At 49.4% G+C, this 18,409-nt stretch overlaps 1 protein-coding gene across 1 annotated transcript in view; it reads right to left on the bottom strand.

Moving 5' to 3' along the window:
• The window catches only part of NYAP2 (neuronal tyrosine-phosphorylated phosphoinositide-3-kinase adaptor 2), a 1,263,566-nt gene that overhangs the window by 82,952 nt on the left and 1,162,205 nt on the right, over nt 1-18,409 (bottom strand). The window lies entirely within an intron of this gene.

Below are 18,409 nucleotides of genomic sequence, written 5' to 3'. Positions count from 1 at the left end.
CTGGGCCCTTCCAGGCAGGAACCGCTGGCCCTTTGGCAGACGTGGCAGGGCAGGATCTGTCTCGGGCAGGGCTGCAGGATGTCCTCTGGCCAACATGCCTCCTCCAGTGGCAGTGGAGTCTGTTATGGACTGTTTGGACTGTGGCTTTGCACTCCCCAGGATGGCCCAGTGGGCAGGCCACCCACTGTATGGACTGTATGGACTGTGGCTTTGCTCTCCCCAGGATGGCCCAGTGGGCAGGCCACCCACTGTATGGACTGTATGGACTGTTGCTTTGCTCTCCCCAGGATGGCCCAGTGGGCAGGCCACCCACTGTATGGACTGTTTGGACTGTGGCTTTGCTCTCCCCAGGATGGCCCAGTGGGCAGGCCACCCACTGTATGGACTGTTTGGACTGTGGCTTTGCTCTCCCCAGGATGGCCCAGTGGGCAGGCCACCCACTGTATGGACTGTTTGGACTGTGGCTTTGCTCTCCCCAGGATGGCCCAGTGGGCAGGCCACCCACTGTATGGACTGTATGGACTGTGGCTTTGCTCTCCCCAGGATGGCCCAGTGGGCAGGCCACCCACTGTATGGACTGTTTGGACTGTGGCTTTGCTCTCCCCAGGATGGCCCAGTGGGCAGGCCACCCACTGTATGGACTGTATGGACTGTGGCTTTGCACTCCCCAGGATGGCCCAGTGTGCAGGCCACCCACTGTATGGACTGTATGGACTGTGGCTTTGCTCTCCCCAGGATGGCCCAGTGGGCAGGCCACCCACTGTATGGACTGTTTGGACTGTGGCTTTGCTCTCCCCAGGATGGCCCAGTGGGCAGGCCACCCACTGTATGGACTGTATGGACTGTGGCTTTGCTCTCCCCAGGATGGGCCAGTGGTCATGGAGTCCCCTCGTGGATCTGGCGTCGTGTACTCAAGTGGCTGAGGTGCCCCCCCTTCCCTTCCCCCTGAGGTGCCTGTCCTTTTTTCTTTCTGATGCTCCTGCAGTGTTCTCTCCGTGGAGTTCTTGTCGTGGGACTGGGCCTTGCCCCTTTGCTCAGGACCCCTGTGGTCCACGGACAGTGGTTGGACTACATTTAGTAGATGTATATATTTTGTACATAGTTTATTTATTTATTGGGATTACTGCTGTCCATTTTTCAATATATCTGCCCGTTTAAGATCTCTTCTTTTGGTCTTTGCATTATTTCGGAGGGGGGGGTTTGTGGGTTGTGACAGTGATCTGTGGGAATGCATTGATGTGTGTGTTGTAGTGGGTGTGGGTGGGTGGGTGTGTGCCGGTAATCTTTTCCCTCCCCTGTGTCGTAGGTGCAGTACTCACCGATGTCTTCCGCGCCGCCGGGCGTGCTCCTGGTACAGGAGCAGGTATAGGAGTGCGGGGATGACCTGCAACTCGGGTTCCATACTGCCGGAATCTCGCGTGGAGTATGTGGAGGTGAGCGTTTTCCCGTTCGTAGTCTGTTTCCGCCGTGTTTTTATCGGCGGTGCTCCCGCCCCGGAAAAGGTGGCGGATTGGTGGGTCGTGATAGGGTGGGCGGTACATTGTCTGCCGCCTGGCTGTTGGCGGGGACCGCCGCGCTGTTTGTTTGTTCCGCCGTGGCGGGCGGAGTGTTAATGCGGCGGGCTGTGTTGGCGGTTCCCGCCAGGGTCAGAATTGCATATTTTGGACCGCCGGCCTGTTGGCGGGTTGGCCGCCGCTTTATCACCGACCGCCAGGGTCAGAATGAGGGCCTTAATCTCTTCAAGGAAACTCATTGTGCACGGAAAATGTCTGCACAGCCTGCTGGAAATGATGCACAGCTTGTCCGGTGATCATAAAATTGCTGCACAGCAGAACCAGAACAACGCAGCCCGACTTCCCGAGGTCCGATCGACGCAGGGCTTGCATTGCGACTGGAAATTTGACATGCGGCCCTAGCGGTTCGATGCACAATAGAGCTGGAACAATGCAGCCCGACTTCCAGAGTGGAGAATTGACGCAGCGCCTGCTGTGCGACAGAAAATTTGACACATCCCCTATCATTTCTACGCAACGCCTATGACTTCTTCCTGCATGCCCAGGATTTTTCCCCGCATTGTTACTGGGCATCAAAAGAATCCCACATCACAGTGAGGATCCGAGACTGAGTGCTGGAAATCAATGCAAAGCCCCTTCCAGCGTGGAAAGAAACAATGCACACCTAATTTTTCCCACACATCTCCTCCTCTGAGGTCTCTGTGCATGGTAATTTCAACACATGCCAGGTACTTTGTGCAAAAAAGAGACAACTGTTGATTGGTAAGATCTAAGACCCATTTTTAGCTTGCAGAAGTGATATCTCAACTTGTGCTTATTGAATCTTGGTTGTTTTGACCGTAATTGAATCAGATAAGTATCCTATATTTTTCTATACCTGTAAGGTGTAATTTTGTGGTTTTGTCACTGTGTTATTGCATGGTTTGTTGCACAAATACTTTACACATTGCCTTCTAAGTTAAGCCTGACTGCTCAATGCCTAGCTACCAGAGGGTGGTCACAGGATAATTTGAATTGTGTGTGACTTACCCTGATTGTGGTCCCTACTTGGACAAAGGTTAATATCTCTGCAAACTAGAGACCCCATTTCTAACACTGTGATTTGCAGATTCTTACAGATTCGCCCTGTGTGGCAATCACGTCCATATTGTCCAATCATCCATGGTGCTCATCAAAAGATACCAGTTTTCTCAGCTATTATGCAAGGCTTTGAAGGCAGCTGGCATTCAAGGAAAGTTTAGTTCCCACTCCTTTAGGATAGGTGTAGCAACATCTGCAGTGGGTGGCAAGCCTAGTGTCGAAACAGTCAAAGGGATCGGCAGGTGGAGCACTACATAAGTCTCCACATGATATAGGCCTCCAAGAACTCACAGGGTAACTTAAGTAGCAGTTTTTCATAGATCACATGGCTCCAGACAGTGTTAGGATCCTTGGTCATTCCTTTGTGCATCGAGCAATGCCATTTTCAACCAGCACCACAGGTAGGAGATGGAAATGGGTCTTCAGTTCCATTGATCGGTAAAGGTGGGCTACGCATGGATGATTTGTGCCAGCTCATCCTTGAGGCTACCGCCACCTGGGATTATCATACACATTGAGGGCAATGATTTGGAAATGGGCAGAATAGCCCTATTCAAGAATTTGATGGTGGAAAGCTCTTGGTTAGCTAAAAAGTGCCCAGGTTCTGTCATATCATGGTCCCACATCATACCCAGAGGAGTATGAAGGTCAGGCTCGTTGGCTAGGGACTTTAATGAGTCAGCCAGGCATCTGAAAAGTAGACTGAAGCAGCTACTCAATTCATAGTTAAAGACCATTCTTATGGGTGCCTCTGTAGGGAGTCACTGTTCCACAGGGATGGGTACACTTGTTGGACAGCAGTCATGGATGGTTTGTAGAAAATGTGGCGCCCTTTGAGATAAAGTAGTTTTTCTCAGCACTAGGAATGGCAATTTTGGGGGGGAGGAGGGAGGCCTGGCCGCTCGAGGAAATGCCCAGGCCTGTGGCAGGAAAGGAGTCATATTTGGATAAAAATCAGGTGGACAACTTTGGCATCAGAAATAGAAGTGCAATTGAATGCAAAATGGAATTGGAAGACTTTGGCTGAAACCAGGGCTGGTGTACAACAGTGTGTATATATAAGGGCATGGAACGCTAGCTACAGCAACTGTCCATAGCCTCCCAAGGTGCTCCATTACATGGCTCTGGAGATGTCGGAGATTATGACAGCGCAAGGGGACCAAGGTATGGACCGGTTTCCCAGGCCGATCTCCCATTGGGTGCTAGGGGGTATCCCTTCTTTGAGCTGGCTCTGACATGGTCATTTTTGGGTGGTCCAGGTGTCATGCTGGCCCACACTTCCTCTAGCTTGAAGAGGCAGGTGAGTTTGCCTTGTGATGTGCAACTTGTTGGGGGGATCACGGCCCAAATTGATTGGAATAGTCAATGCCATAGATGCCTGGGGGCTGGTCAACTTTGCCCGTTTGAGAGCTATTTTTAGGAGGTGATTTAATGTATTGGTTATCCCTAATGAACTGATGTGTATATCGTAAATTATATGCAAGAATGCTGTGAATGTTTTTTAATATCATGTTTATGAATTGTAATAAATACGGCCTGAGAATTGTTATGTAACGAAAGAATGGCGTTAGCTTGTCACTGTAACTCCAGGGGAGAAATTCATATTTCGCTAAGGGTGTGGTTGGAAGCACTGGTGGTAAACTTGAATAGGTCTAGGTACGGTCCCCACACCTGTGGACCAGGGGCAATGCCAGCTGATGGCGGCCTCCAAAGACAGGTGCGAGGCAGATTGGACCGGCTGAAGTCAGCGGCCACTGTGGCCGACATGTTTTGAATTTCCGTGGGCATCCCGCAGTGCCAGCCATCGGTTGGTAGGAGGATGAATGGATAGCCTGGGCCAATGGCAGGGGCAGTCGGGTGGGTGAAAAAAGGGGGCACAGTTAGACCCATTGCTACCTGGTTTCTCGCCTGGCTGCCCCTGATGACTGCTGACATGCCTGCACCGCGGGACCTTCCATCCTGCTGATCCAGCAAGGAATTCATACTTTTCCCGCTCTCATCCCTGTAGAAAGGCTCTTTCAGGAAGGTAGGTTTCTGGCGGCAGGGAAGGAGCCATGTTTGGACAAAAAGCAGGTGGACAACCTTGGCATGAGGATTAGAAGTGCAGGTGAATTCAAGATGGAATTAGAAGACTTTGGCTCAAACCAGGGCTGGGGTACTGCATTATACAGAGAAAGGCTTGGGACGCCCACTACAGCGATTGTCCACAGTCTTCCAAGGTACTCTGGTGGTCATTCTGACCCTGGCGGTCTTTGACCGCCAGGGCGGAGGACCGCGGGAGCACCGCCGACAGGCCGGCGGTGCTCCAATGGGGATTCCGACCGCGGCGGTAAAGCCGCGGTCGGACCGGCACCACTGGCGGGGTCCCGCCAGTGTACCGCGGCCCCATTGAATCCTCCGCGGCGGCGCAGCTTGCTGCACCGTCGCGGGGATTCCGACCCCCCCTACCGCCATCCAGATCCCGGCGGTCGGACCGCCGAGATCCGGATGGCGGTAGGGGGGGTCGCGGGGCCCCTGGGGGCCCCTGCAGTGCCCATGCCACTGGCATGGGCATTGCAGGGGCCCCCGTAAGAGGGCCCCTACATGTATTTCACTGTCTGCTGCGCAGACAGTGAAATACGCGACGGGTGCAACTGCACCCGTCGCACAGCTTCCACTCCGCCGGCTCGATTCCGAGCCGGCTTCATCGTGGAAGCCTCTTTCCCGCTGGGCTGGCTGGCGGTCTGAAGGCGACCGCCCGCCAGCCCAGCGGGAAAGTCAGAATTACCGCCGCGGTCTTTCGACCGCGGAACGGTAACCTGACGGCGGGACTTTGGCGGGCGGCCTCCGCCGCCCGCCAAGGTCAGAATGAGGGCCTCTATTACGAGGCCCTGGGGATGGCAGGGGATGGCAACTGCACCAGGGGACCAAAGTATGGCCCAGTTGCCAAGTTCCATCTCCTTTTGTGTGCCAGGGGGATCCTTTCTTTGGGATGGCTCTGGCATGGCTGATTTTTGGGGTTCCAGATTTCATGCTGACATACACTCCCCCTGGGCAGGTGAGTTCACATTGTGATATTCATCTTGTTGGGGGAAATCCCGCCCAAGTCAGTTGGAATAGTCAATGCCATAGGTGCCTGGGGGGTGGTCAACCATGACTCCTTTTGAGACTATTGTTAGGCGATTTCATGTATTAGTTAGTTAGTTAGTGATGTACTTTGTAAATAATATGCAAGAATACTATGAATGTTTGTTAATGCAATGTTCCTGAATTGCAATAAATATGGCTTGAGAATTTTATATTCTCTAATGCGAGAATGTCATTAGCTTGTCTCTGTGATTCCAGGGGGAATATTCCCATCTCGCACAAGGGGGTGGTGGGAAGCACTAGTGGGTAAACTCGAATAGGCCCAGGTACGGTCTCCCACTTGTAACTTGTGTTGCACATAACACAAAGGCGGTCATTATGAACATGGCGGGAAAGACCCCCGACCGCTGTGTTGGCGGTGAACAGAATCCCACCGGTGGCAGCGAATGGAAACCCTCCATATAATGATTGAAAAACCCAACCCTCCCAAAAATCCCAGACGACCATTCCCCGCCAGGACCCTGTTGCTGGGATTCCCAGCCCACACCCCGCCACCGCCAAGCACACCCACATCCCGCCCTCCTAATAATGATGCACAAATCACCTTGGCGGACAGTGGAGGCCGGACGACCATTGGCGGCTGCGACAGCCACAGGCAGCAAGTGGGCTCAACAGCAACAAGAGCACACATTGGCTAGGCCTATCACCCACACACCTGACGCACATCTAGAACACCATAAAACACCCCCAGGCACACCCCACAATCCCTTGCAACGAAACCAGGACCAGAAGACAGAGAGCGCCAGAGGCAGACAGAGAACGCCAGCATACAGGACACGCATATCGACCCACACAGGAGCACCCATTCCCCATCCCCAGTCCAGACGCCATCCACCACCCTCACCATGTCCCCACCCAAAAATCCACGCTTCACCGAAAGGGAGCTAAGGACCATGATGGACGAGATCCTGAAGGTGAAGCCACAAATATTCGGGGCTGAGGTGCAGCACACACCCATCGCACGGAAGTTGGAACTGTGGCAGACCATTGCCAACAGGGTGAATGGAGTGGGACACCATCCACGCACCAGGGATGACATCCGCAAGAGATGGAACGACCTGCAGGGGAAGGTCCGTGGCATGGCATCCAGGCACCACATCACAGTGCAGAAGACTGGGGGAGGACCGCCACCAACACCACCCGACTACACCGACTGGGAGGAGAAGGTACACGCCATCCTGCACCCAGAGGGACTCACTGGACTCACTGGAGGAATGGACTCGGGTAAGTCATCTACAATTTCCCCATATACAACACATCTGCAATGCATGCACCACCCCACCCCACCCATACCCACCTCGACCCACACCCCACCCAGTCATTACCCACCACATCCACCAACTTGCATTACCCACAACTCACAACCAGGCCCACATCACTCCCGCTCTGCACAGCCACCCACCCCTGCACGTACCCACAATGGAATAATACCCCCCACCACAATGTAACCCCACCACTGCCACTAAATGCAATGTCCACCTCACAAAGGCACCCTGGAAGGCCACTGAAAGTCACACCAGCACAACATTGCACAGTTCTGTACACCTTAAACCCTTAGGCATATGTAACAGACATGTCTATGTCCCCCAACAGGCACCACCACCCATGCAACCCTAATGGAGGTGACAAGGAGTGCCACAGCACTCCAGAGAGACAGAGGCACATCACAAGACCTTGGCGAACGACCCCCGGACACTGATGAGCAGGCAGACCCCTCACACAGCCCTGGATGCTCACCATGCAGAAGCCCCACCCAGGAAACCACTGTCACCCCTAACACCCAGTCAAGACCAGCAGGCTAGGGGAGGCGTACCCACACCAGTGGACCCAGAGCACAGACAGGTGGAACACAGCTACAGAGGCCACAGTCTCCCACTCCCAACATGAAGGAAGGCGAGGGGCCCAGTACAAGTGGCACGTCAAGACCTGCACAGGGGACACAGGCACAGGGGGCTAGGGCAAGTTCAAGTGAACCAGTGGGTCAGGGGGTAGGGCACCGGATGGATGCAGCAGCCCAGGACATCATTGCAGAGGTATCATACCAAAGACAGGTTGGCACAGATTGTGTCCACACTGGAGCAAAGTCAGTAGATGCAGCAGCAACAACACCAACAGGCCATGGAGCAGTGGACAGAACACAATGCCACAATGGCCGCCATTGCTGGAGCACTGCTGCAGTTGGTCAACAAACAATCAGACACCCACACCGGACAAGAGGCCCCCACAACAGCCCTGGACAACCAGCAACAGATGACCCAAGCAGCAGAAACAGCAAAGGAAATACCATCCCAGGAATCACAAGGGCCAACCATGCCACCCCAAGGAGCTCCACAGCAGGCACCCAAACGTAGTCTCAGGCCAAGATATGGCACTGGAAACCCAGCTAAGAACAAGCCCCACTCCAACAATTGACACTGCTAATTCTCCAAAGCAACCATCCCGCCCATTCACCAACAACACTTAGCTGAGGGAAAATTGAAGTAGTATACTACAAATAGGACCCACCTATGACATCCAACAGGACTGCCCCCAAGTCGGTTTTGAGGACACCCAGCCCTTACAACTTCCATCACTGTATATAGCACAATTCACTGTATTCGACCAATAAAACACATTTCTCACCTGTAACACTGTCCCCTGTCTTCAATGTTGAACAAAGTGGAGTATGGATGCAACTGGCAGAGAACAACTTTATTGTCAATTTGTGCTTGGTTGTGGTAATGTGTGTTTCAAATTAGTCAAGGAGGGAATGCATATATTGTCTGTCAGTACCATGCAGAAGAGGGCCATGTCTCGCCTATCATGACCAATCCCTCCTATATGACATGGCACACTGACAGTATCAGTCACTAACCACAATTACAGGCTTAAGTCCCAGACAGTTATTGGAAGTAGAGTTGTATCAGTTGGTTCCTGGAATTGACATCTTCCCCTTCCTCATCCTCACCATCACTCTCCTCACCTCTCTGAGGTAGCTGATCAGGACCTATTGCACCCTCCACCTCCAAAAGGGGATAGAATGTCTCACAGCCACGTTGTGCAGCATGCAGCAGGCCACCACTATTCTACACACCTTATCAGGCCCATAGGCCAGGGAACCCCCAGAGAAATGTAGACACCAGAATCTAGCCTTTAGGAGACCTATAGTATGCTCTATCACCCTCCTAGTAAGTCCATGGGCCTCACTGTATTTCCTCTCTGCATCCGTCCTGGGATTCCTCACTGGTGTCAGGAGCCAACGCAAGTTTGGATAGCCAGAATCACCAGGAAAAAGGGTCAATACAGAGTCGTCATTGTAATGTCCCTTAGTCAGACAGGCAGGTTTTCTACAATGTGTCAGTTAGTGACAGACAAACTTTCCTATGATCCACCCTCTGTCCTCTTGTAGTTGTTCCATCTTCTGTGGCACTCTACTGTTCCTCAAAACAAATGAATCATAGGCTGAACCCGGAAACATGGCATTCACATGGGAAATGCACTGGTCTGCAGTACATACCAATTGGATGTTCATGGAGTGAAAGTTCTTCCTGTTTCTGTACACTTGTTCATTCACTCTTGGGGGGATGATAGCTATGTGGGTGCCTTCGATGGCACCTATGACATGGGGAATGTTTGCAAAGGCATAGAAGTCAGACTTGATGGCAGGGAGGTCAGCAGTTTGGGGGAATCGTACATAGGATCGCAGATGTTGTACAAATGCATTCAGAAATCTTGTCAGTACCTGGCTGAACATTGCCTGTGAGAAACCAGCACCCATGCCCTCTGTCACTTGAAATGAGCCTGTTGCTAGAAAATGGAGTGCGGAGAGCACCTGCACCTCAGTTGGAATGGCATGCTCATTACGATTTCCGGGAGTCAGTGCAGGATCCAGTAATGCACATAGGACCTGAATAGTTGCACGTGTGAGTCTGTAAGTGATAATGATCTGACGCTCCACCATGGTCCCCATATCCACAAGTGGTCTGTACACCGATGGTGCCCTTCCTCGCCACAAGGGTCGGTACCTATGAGGGGTTAAAAAATCGAGTGATGTGCACATATACATTGGCATATTTGCTAAATACATGCAATTGCATTGTTCATAATAGTGTCTGTACAATAACTGCAACCTGACAGATGTACATGTACATCACTAGGAGGGAACAAAGCAAATCATGTGTGCTACTATACGCAATGGATAGAGGCCCAGGTGCTTCATGTGGCTAGTAGGCCCTGCATTGTGAGTAGTATGAATTTCAAGATGCGTGGGTGATGGCAAAATGTCTGCCCACTGTAGTTCTGTCCCTTCGTTGTGGAAGTGACCTAATAACGCTAGCAGTTGACGTCACAGCGTACGGCGGTGTTGACCGCTGTTCGCACCCTCATTGGCTAACATGGATGCCAATGGGGAATCCTGGCGTATCAGTGACTCTGAGACTTCCTCCGATGGGGGTCCTCTGGCGATGGCGGACCCTAATGGACACACCACTACCTTGAGATCTTCCGCCACCACCCATACCATCAACTCCCTCCCTTCTGCTCCCACCCAGTTGCCGTGCCCTCCCACCCAGAAAGGTGGGCATCTGCTTCGCCCAAGGCACCTCCTCCCCTGCCCCAGTCAGCCCTGCTGCCCTCAAAGAGGAGGCTATTGACCTCCTGAGAACCATCTCTGTAGGGCAGACAACCATTGCCAATGCCATCCAGGGTCTGGCATCATAGGTGCAGCAGGCCAATGCCTATCTGGATGGCATTCACAGTGCTGTGTCTCCCCTACAGAGATCTTTTCAGGCTCTGGCCTCTTCTTGGGCGGCAGCCAGTTTCCCTGGCCATTACGTCCCTCCTCCAACCTCCTCTACCCCTTCCAGCACCCAACTCCCTTCACCCGTCCAAAGCACACAATCAGACCCGCTTACAGGCACATCAACACACAAGAAGCACACTTCAAAACACAAGCACCACACCTCCCACCACAAGCATTCACACAGCCAACAGACACCTGCACACACAACAACGTCCACTTCCCCCAGTGTGCCCACCTCTTCCGTCTCTCTGTCTGTCCCCTCTACATCCACACCCTCATGCACTGCACCTTCACTCACTGTTACTGCTCCTCTTCCTGCACTCACCATGATAGCAGACAGCCATACATGCACCCATACACCACACCTGCACTCACCAACTCTACTGTAGTTGACACATGCGACACACTCACCAGACGTGCAGACACCCACCCATCAGACATCCACCACACCACAGCATACTGAGCAGTCACCTGCAACCACTACATGCACACCTGCACCTCATACATCAACTCCCTCTGCCTCCACTCCCATGCCCTCACCCACGCCCACCCCAATGGCTCCAAAGAAACTTTTCCTTTCCCGTGCAGACCTGTTCCAACCCACTGGCCCACCTCATCTTGTCCCCAAACGTGCCCACCTCCTTGCCCTTTCCACTCCTTCCACATCACAGCCCACCCCAGTCCAGCCTTCCCATTACCGTGCCCCTTCCCCGGTGAAGAAGAAGGCCCGCTCTGAGCCTAGGCCATCCAGCTCCCCTGAGCTAATCAACCCCCATCCCCTTCAAAGGAGAAGCCCACCCCCCTCCAACATCCTCACGCAAGTCAAAGTCCCACCCCTGTCGAGAATACCCACCACCCACCCCAACCCCCTTCCTTGAGGGGCCTGGATCACCATATGGTCCCCCGTTCAGTGGAGTACCCAGCAATTGTGGGAGTCAGGTGTGGCCTGTTGTGGCCAAGGACAATGGGCATTTAATGGACTGGCCATTGGCCCTATTGACACTGTTTAGCTCAGTGAGCTACTATTTAAACTTTCTGTGTGGCCTGTGTTTGGGCTGCATGCAGTTCCACCCTGGTGTTTTTTAAAAAATGTTATGGGTGTGGGGCTATTGTATGTACTATGGTCAAGTTGCAGTGGCCTTCGGTCGGGTATGTACCACTTGGTGTGTGGTGTATGACTTATGAGCTACTAATTAAAGTTTCTGTGTGGCCTGTGTTTGGGCTGCACGCAGTTCCACCCTGGTGTTTGTTTTAATTTTTTATGGGTGTGGGGCTATTGTATGTACTATGGCCAAGTTGCAGTGGCCTTCGGTCGGGTACGTACCACTTGGTGTGTGGTGTATGAATTATGCTGCTGGGAAGGGTTGGGGGTCGTTGCAGAGTGGGTGGAGTGGGTGGGTATGTAACTGTGCCCTTTCCTCCCTTGTGTTGTAGGTTGCGGTACTTACCGTCGTCGTCTTCGTCGGCGGTCTCGTTCGTCTAGACATATGGCAAGGAGCAAGGCTGGCATGATCAGCAGCTCTCTGTCCAAGGCTGCCGCTGCACGTTTTGTGGAACTCCGGTGAGTCTTTCCTTCTATTTGTTTCATTTCCACCTGGCTTTGTGTGGCGGTGGTTCCCGCCCTGGAACTGGCGGCGGAATGGTGGTTCATAATTTGATGGGCGGGTTGGGCCTTTCCAGCGGCGTGTGGGTGGACTCTGCCGTCCTCAGTGGGACTCCTTTCCTGGCGGTGGGTTGTGCGCGGGATGCGTGTGTTTCGTTTGGTTCATTATTTGGCGGTCCGGCCCGCTCCTCTGTTGGCGGTTTCTATCACCACCGCCGGCTGGGCGGAACAGACCGCCATGTTCATAATGAGGGCCAAAGTCTTAGGACAATGGCGAGGCCTAGTACGGAAACATCTTCAGTGGAGTTGTGTGAAAATCTACAATTTTTTTATGATACCCGTAGTAAAATCTATGTGAATTGTACTAACATACTTCAAATAATTAAAATGTGTGTATTGCAACACATTTATGTGCTGAATTATTGGTGTGTGTCTCAATGGGAGTTTGGTTTTAATCCGAACTTTAAAACCTCAGTCACCCAAGCGAGTAAAGAGCAACCCTGTTAATCCCTGTCTGCAGACACGTGGGATCTTGGAAACACTCTGTACTCCTGGGTACCTTCTTATAACTGAGATTCATTTTCTCCAGCTCCCTATCCTGGGGTGACCCCCACTAAACACACTACCTTTGCACATGTTATCTTTGTTTTTTAAGGGTGCAATATTTTGTGTGCAACTTGGAGAGGTGCTCGATAGTGATAATTCTAAATTATTAGACAGTGATTAGAGAATTTAGCACACTTTGGTGTCAAATACAAAGGAATGGAGTACAGGAGCAAGGGTGGAGAAGGGGACTGAGAAAGAGCTAGAGGAAGAGAAGTGCTTATCCGCTCAGTGCATTTTCCCTTTCCAGAACACACACAGGAAAGTTCATTTCCAGATGTGCAGAACTGTTCGCTTTGCTGGAGCACAAACACTCACACAACTACAACACACGACTGGGGCCGGCCTGAGACTCCAAACTTTATATACTCATATAGAACCAGAGTCTACTGAACCAGAGGAGAAAGGCCGGTATTATGCCATTTCATTGTAGGCTTCATATTTTAACAGGATTTAACTATATCCGATTCACTTTCCACCCTTTTCTATTCCCCTTTGACCCGTCTCTTTTTAAAAACTTATCTGAGTCCTGTCTAGGAAAGAGTGCCCTGGAGCGCCTTCCCCAGCAGCATGTGCATCACGATATACATAATCAAACTGCATAAAACACTTCCTGCACAGCTTCAAAGAGGAAATAGTAACAAGTTTCTTTTCCCCTTAGCATCCAACCTCAGGTTCTCAAAGTTTCAATGAAGCCTTTTATAATTTACTTGCTTACTCAGAGGCGTATGCACACCTAGAGGTTTGAATTACATACCCTTAACCACTAAGACAGTTGGTGAATTGTAAACTAGGTCACATATTCAAATCATAGCTGGCAGCAGGGCTGACCTATGCTTTGAGCGATCTGAGAATTACACAAGAATTAGCCTCTTGGGGAAACAATATTACAGCAGAGCTCATGCAGTCTACCATTAATGGCATTAGACATACCATATGCCCCTAGCAACTACCAAGACAATTGCCTATTTAATCTACCCTAAGATGCCTTGAAACATATTTGGGGAACAATGAGCTGCATAAAATTCAACTTCATCTAAGGTATAAAACTTACTTCCCAGATAAATAGTCGACACCAGTGTTTATATTGTCCACTTCTTATCAGATACCGGCACTTCTTTGAACAAGAAGCGCTTAGAAGCTGATCATTTTTTAGAGGACAGAAGCCTCCTCACGCATACGCTCACTCAGAGAGCCTTACTGGTGCCAGGAACAGTAAGAGCTTAGAGGCAGTTCCATATTCAGAACGAGGCTACACATGCATCCCCACTCAGAGGGCCTTCTCTGTGCCTGCACTTAGTCGAGCGTGGAGCGCTTCGAGGTAGTTCAATGCCTGGGCAAGTAAGCCCCTAGAGTCTGATCAGTCCTCAGAACGGAGCTACACATGCATCTTGACTAAGAGATCTCTAACAGTGCCCGCACACCCTCAAGAATAAAGCGCTTACAGGCGGGTCGTATGTCAGTACTGCCCTACACATGCATCCTTACCTGTGCACGATGGCAGCGCGGTGTTAATCAGTGACAAACAGGAGGAGAAAAAAATGCTCTAGTGACATGAATGACAGCAGAGCCGGTTCCTCCCTGCAGCTGGTGAATAAAATAAGGTAGCAGGGAGGGGTTATTGTGGTGTAAACCAGCACCTGTCACATGTAAAAATGATTCAAAGCAGTTCAGTGTGAATTTTTGAAGTCAAGTAAAAGGGACGTTGCTTTCTGGAGGACAGGCCCCGGGCCTGGGCCCAGCTCACCCACACCAAAAGGAGGCCCTGAAGACAGGTTCTGTCAGGGCTGCCTTACCCCCTAAAATACTTACGAAAAATGAAAGACAGGTCCGAACTTGTATGGTACTTGCATGCATCTGTCTTGGGTGGCAAAAGTACCAGTGAGGGTACAGTTTTCACCCTCTATCCAGGACTGCCAACAAGTTCTGTTACAAGGGCTTCTAAAGAACTTATTTTCCTCTCTTTTCGTTGACTAACATATTTGCCTCTTCGGGAGTCTATGTGATGTAATCTGGACATGTTAAGGTGTATGGATAGACCAAGGATAAAAAAGTAATGAATATACTATCTACATTCTAGTTATTGTCAGCATTAGGCAATTACAGTGGCTCTATAGACATGCCTAGATAAGAGCCAGTCTGCTATGCATGCTTACAGAGAATTATTGTGGATGGCTTAAGAGATAAAGGTTTGGATATCATAAGAAGTAGGAGGATTGAAATCAGGGAATTTTAGCAGAAGCAGTAATGTAGTGAGTGAAAGCGCATCAAGAATAAAAGCCATGCTTCATTCTCTGTGGTTGCAGATTTATATGGTAGGGGTTCGCAAGTATCAGAGAAACCGTAGTACCTGATGGGAAAGTAGGAGGAAGACTGGGATTGGGGGGTTACCTCAATGAAGGTAGGTTTGGAGAGGCTGTAGATGAATGCTATGGCTGACAATGTCGAACATGGCACAGTACTCAAGGTACAAAAGGATGGCACAAATATGCTATTGATAGACAAGCATGACGAAGCATCAAATGTGGCTGAAATGATTTTGTAAGGACTTGGGGGTATTTTCCAGAAGCTAGACTGATGTATTTTAAGATTTGTTAGACCAGTTTTTAATTGCTTTAGGAAAAAAGTGGAAATGTGGGCAGTAAAGGATTCAGCAGCTGGCTCCTTGATTTTGAAAATGACCACTAAAGTTGGAAAGCATGGAGATAGAGATTAGCCGATAGAAGTTGAATTAATAGATGAGTCAGGTCAGTGAGAGGGAGTGGGGAGTTGGCTTTGGTGATCTGCTAAGTAAAGTTGGCTTAGTGGGATAAAAGGAAAGAACTATCAGCATCTTCTTGAAGAATTTTAGCTTGCGTCCTTGAGCATGTGTGTTTGTAAATTTAGAATCTCTAAAAAGAAAGAAAAAGGAAGATCAATATTTTGGGTGCACTGGGTGGAGCAAAAGGCAGGTGGAAGGAGCAGGACTGAACTTAGAGAACGATGTTCTTCCATTTCTGATGTTTAGCAGAGAAGTTGGGTGCAAGGGGTTTGGATGATCGTATAGAGTTTGCAATTGTTAATATTGGAGAAATTGATAATGATGCACACAGCGATACATTCATATACACAAACAAAGTTGCATCGCCATTATTAGATTCTGGTTTAGATGATCGTATAGAGTTTGCAATTGTTAATATTGGAGTAATTGATGATGATGCACACAGGGATACATTCATATACACAACCAAAGTTGCATCACCATTTTTAGATTATTGATGAACTATTCATCAACCCCAGCACACAGGCAGGCTGGGAGATCTAGGCCTGAAGGCCCCAATAAAACACACATGCCAGAGCTGTGCATGCATTCCCAGAACCACCATAAAGTTAGATGCCACATGTAGTTAGGAACACTTAGCCGATCAGAACACAGCAAAACACACAGCACACGCAGCAACCATGTGTCACTTAGGCCGGACATCTGGACACGTACTCACTGGCCTACTTTGTGCCGAGAAAAGCTCGAGGGCCACCTGTTTTCATTATCTGGAACTGAATTTATATCTCCATGACAACTGTTCGTTTTTTAACCAAGAAAGAAATGCATTTTATTGCTTTATGGTACTCAGAGAAATATATAAAAACCTACTTCAACCTGATGTGCATTAAGAGACAGTCCTCAGACCCCTGTTCTGTAACTGCTCTCCTGGCCGTAATGTTTAATTAAACAAACTGTTCCTGTTTCGTCAGATGCTTTTGTTTTTTAAGGTAAATTCACATTCGAGCAAAATGTTGGGGAGCCAGATGGGAGCTGATTGGTTCCTTGGACCCAACTGCGACCAAAGGAAGGGGACCCTGCCTGGACGGTTTCAGATTTGCACTAAAAGAAAGATGAGGAGACGACCAAATTGACTGAAAGTTCTGCTGAATAAGTGGGGTGGAGGGCTGTCCTGAAGCTGCCATCATTAGGGTAAGAGATTACATCAGAACCTCAATCCTAGTATTTGGCAAATTAGGAAAAAGCATAACCCACATAGCTCACAGAAGTCACCTTTTGTTGATCATCAGGGAAGGTGACTATTGTTTGTTATTTTGGGTTGCTGATGGCTTGAACCTCTGGGCATGACACCGATAGTACGCGTAACACCCTGGGTATAATACTGGGGCAGCACCTCTGTTGTAAGAGGTGCCTTTCACTTAGACCGCTGGGCGTGACACAGATGGTACCCATAGGCTTTGGAAGTGTGATAGGGCCCACACTTCAACCTTACTAGGCTAAAGAGGTTTTCTCAGTGCTACCAGTTTCTTAACACTGCTAGTATCTGAAAGAAGTGAAAGATGTGTTTGTTTGGACTGCTGTGTGTGACACAGATAGAACACAGGGCTACTGGGTATGACAAAAGGTGTATTTTGGATGTTAGGGAACTAAAATGATTGGAATCTAAGAGAATAGGCATAGCTTGTGTTTGGCTAAGAAGAGCCTATGTTTGTTGAAGTTATTCCTTTCTTTCTCCATATAAATTGCTGTTATCTTTGCCCCAGAGCTGATATTGACAAGATTACCAGGCTCACTTGGTCCTGAGCATTGCACAGAGCTTCCTCTGGTAACAGGTTAACGTGCACTAGGAGCCGGTTAAAGTATTTCTGACAGGTTGTTCCCTTTATTTTTGTGCCTTGTCAGCTTTTCTTCATGCCAATTGCAATGGTGTCACTTTGACATTTTGATGCTGGTAAATTAATGTGACTAAGTTTTGTCTTGAGAGTTGTGTTTGTTGATGACTTAATGTGTGGTACTGGTAAATTTATGTAATTGTGTTTTCCCGTGAGTATTGCATTGTGTTGATGATTTAATGTGCTATGAAGACATAGCTAATTCTCCGAAATTGCTATTTGATGCCAAAGTAAGGCTTGCTCTTTTGACTTCAAATGTCATGCTGTTTTCAATTAACAATTGAATTTCTTCCTAGGTTGTGATCCTTCATGTGCATTGCTGTTTGTGTTGTTAAAAGTTTATATTGATGCATCTGTGAATAACGTTGAGCTCAGTAGATCTTGTAACCCCAGTGTATATATTTCCCATTACCAGGGTATCACTAGTAATCCCTGTTTGCATATTTCCCTGTTACCAGAGTAAAAAGTAAAAATCCTCTAAAAACAGAGAAATTAGAACACATATAACTTAAAATCCCCTAAAAACAGAGAAACTAAAAACAGTAACTATCCCCTTAAGGACTACCCAAATTCATCATGGACTCGCCACTAACACATATGCAAAACAGGTTCCCCATGCAGCAAAAAAGCTTAGCAAATATTGCCATGAATTATACACACACTAAGGCACACACGTTTCCTTGGCCAAAAGAGGGAACCTTTGAAACCAACAAAATTCAACACACAGGAACTTACATAAGAAGAAAATACATAGGGCAAGAGAAAGACAAAAGAGAGGCATTCCTTGAATTATGTGTCATCTTTGAGAAAGCTCAGGCCGATGTCACTAACCCACAGCCAGCAAGCAAGGCGTCCGCACCGTCCCCTCCATATTTAGGTATGAAAGTGCTTTCCATGATGCCTGCTATACCCTTATTAGGCTACATCAACCCACCAGTAGAGGGAGCCCAAGGGGCCCCTACCAAACAACAGGCTGTCAGGTCTAGACATGGCAAATTAACAGGCCAACAATTCCAGGTGCTCCCAGCACCACCCCAGTCCAGAGCTAGA

The sequence above is a fragment of the Pleurodeles waltl genome, chromosome 11, assembly GCF_031143425.1.
Source record: "Pleurodeles waltl isolate 20211129_DDA chromosome 11, aPleWal1.hap1.20221129, whole genome shotgun sequence".
In the NCBI taxonomy this organism is placed as follows: Eukaryota; Metazoa; Chordata; class Amphibia; order Caudata; family Salamandridae; genus Pleurodeles; species Pleurodeles waltl.
The sequence above is the reverse complement of the archived record's forward strand: the minus strand, read 5'-3'. Positions and strand labels throughout refer to the sequence as shown.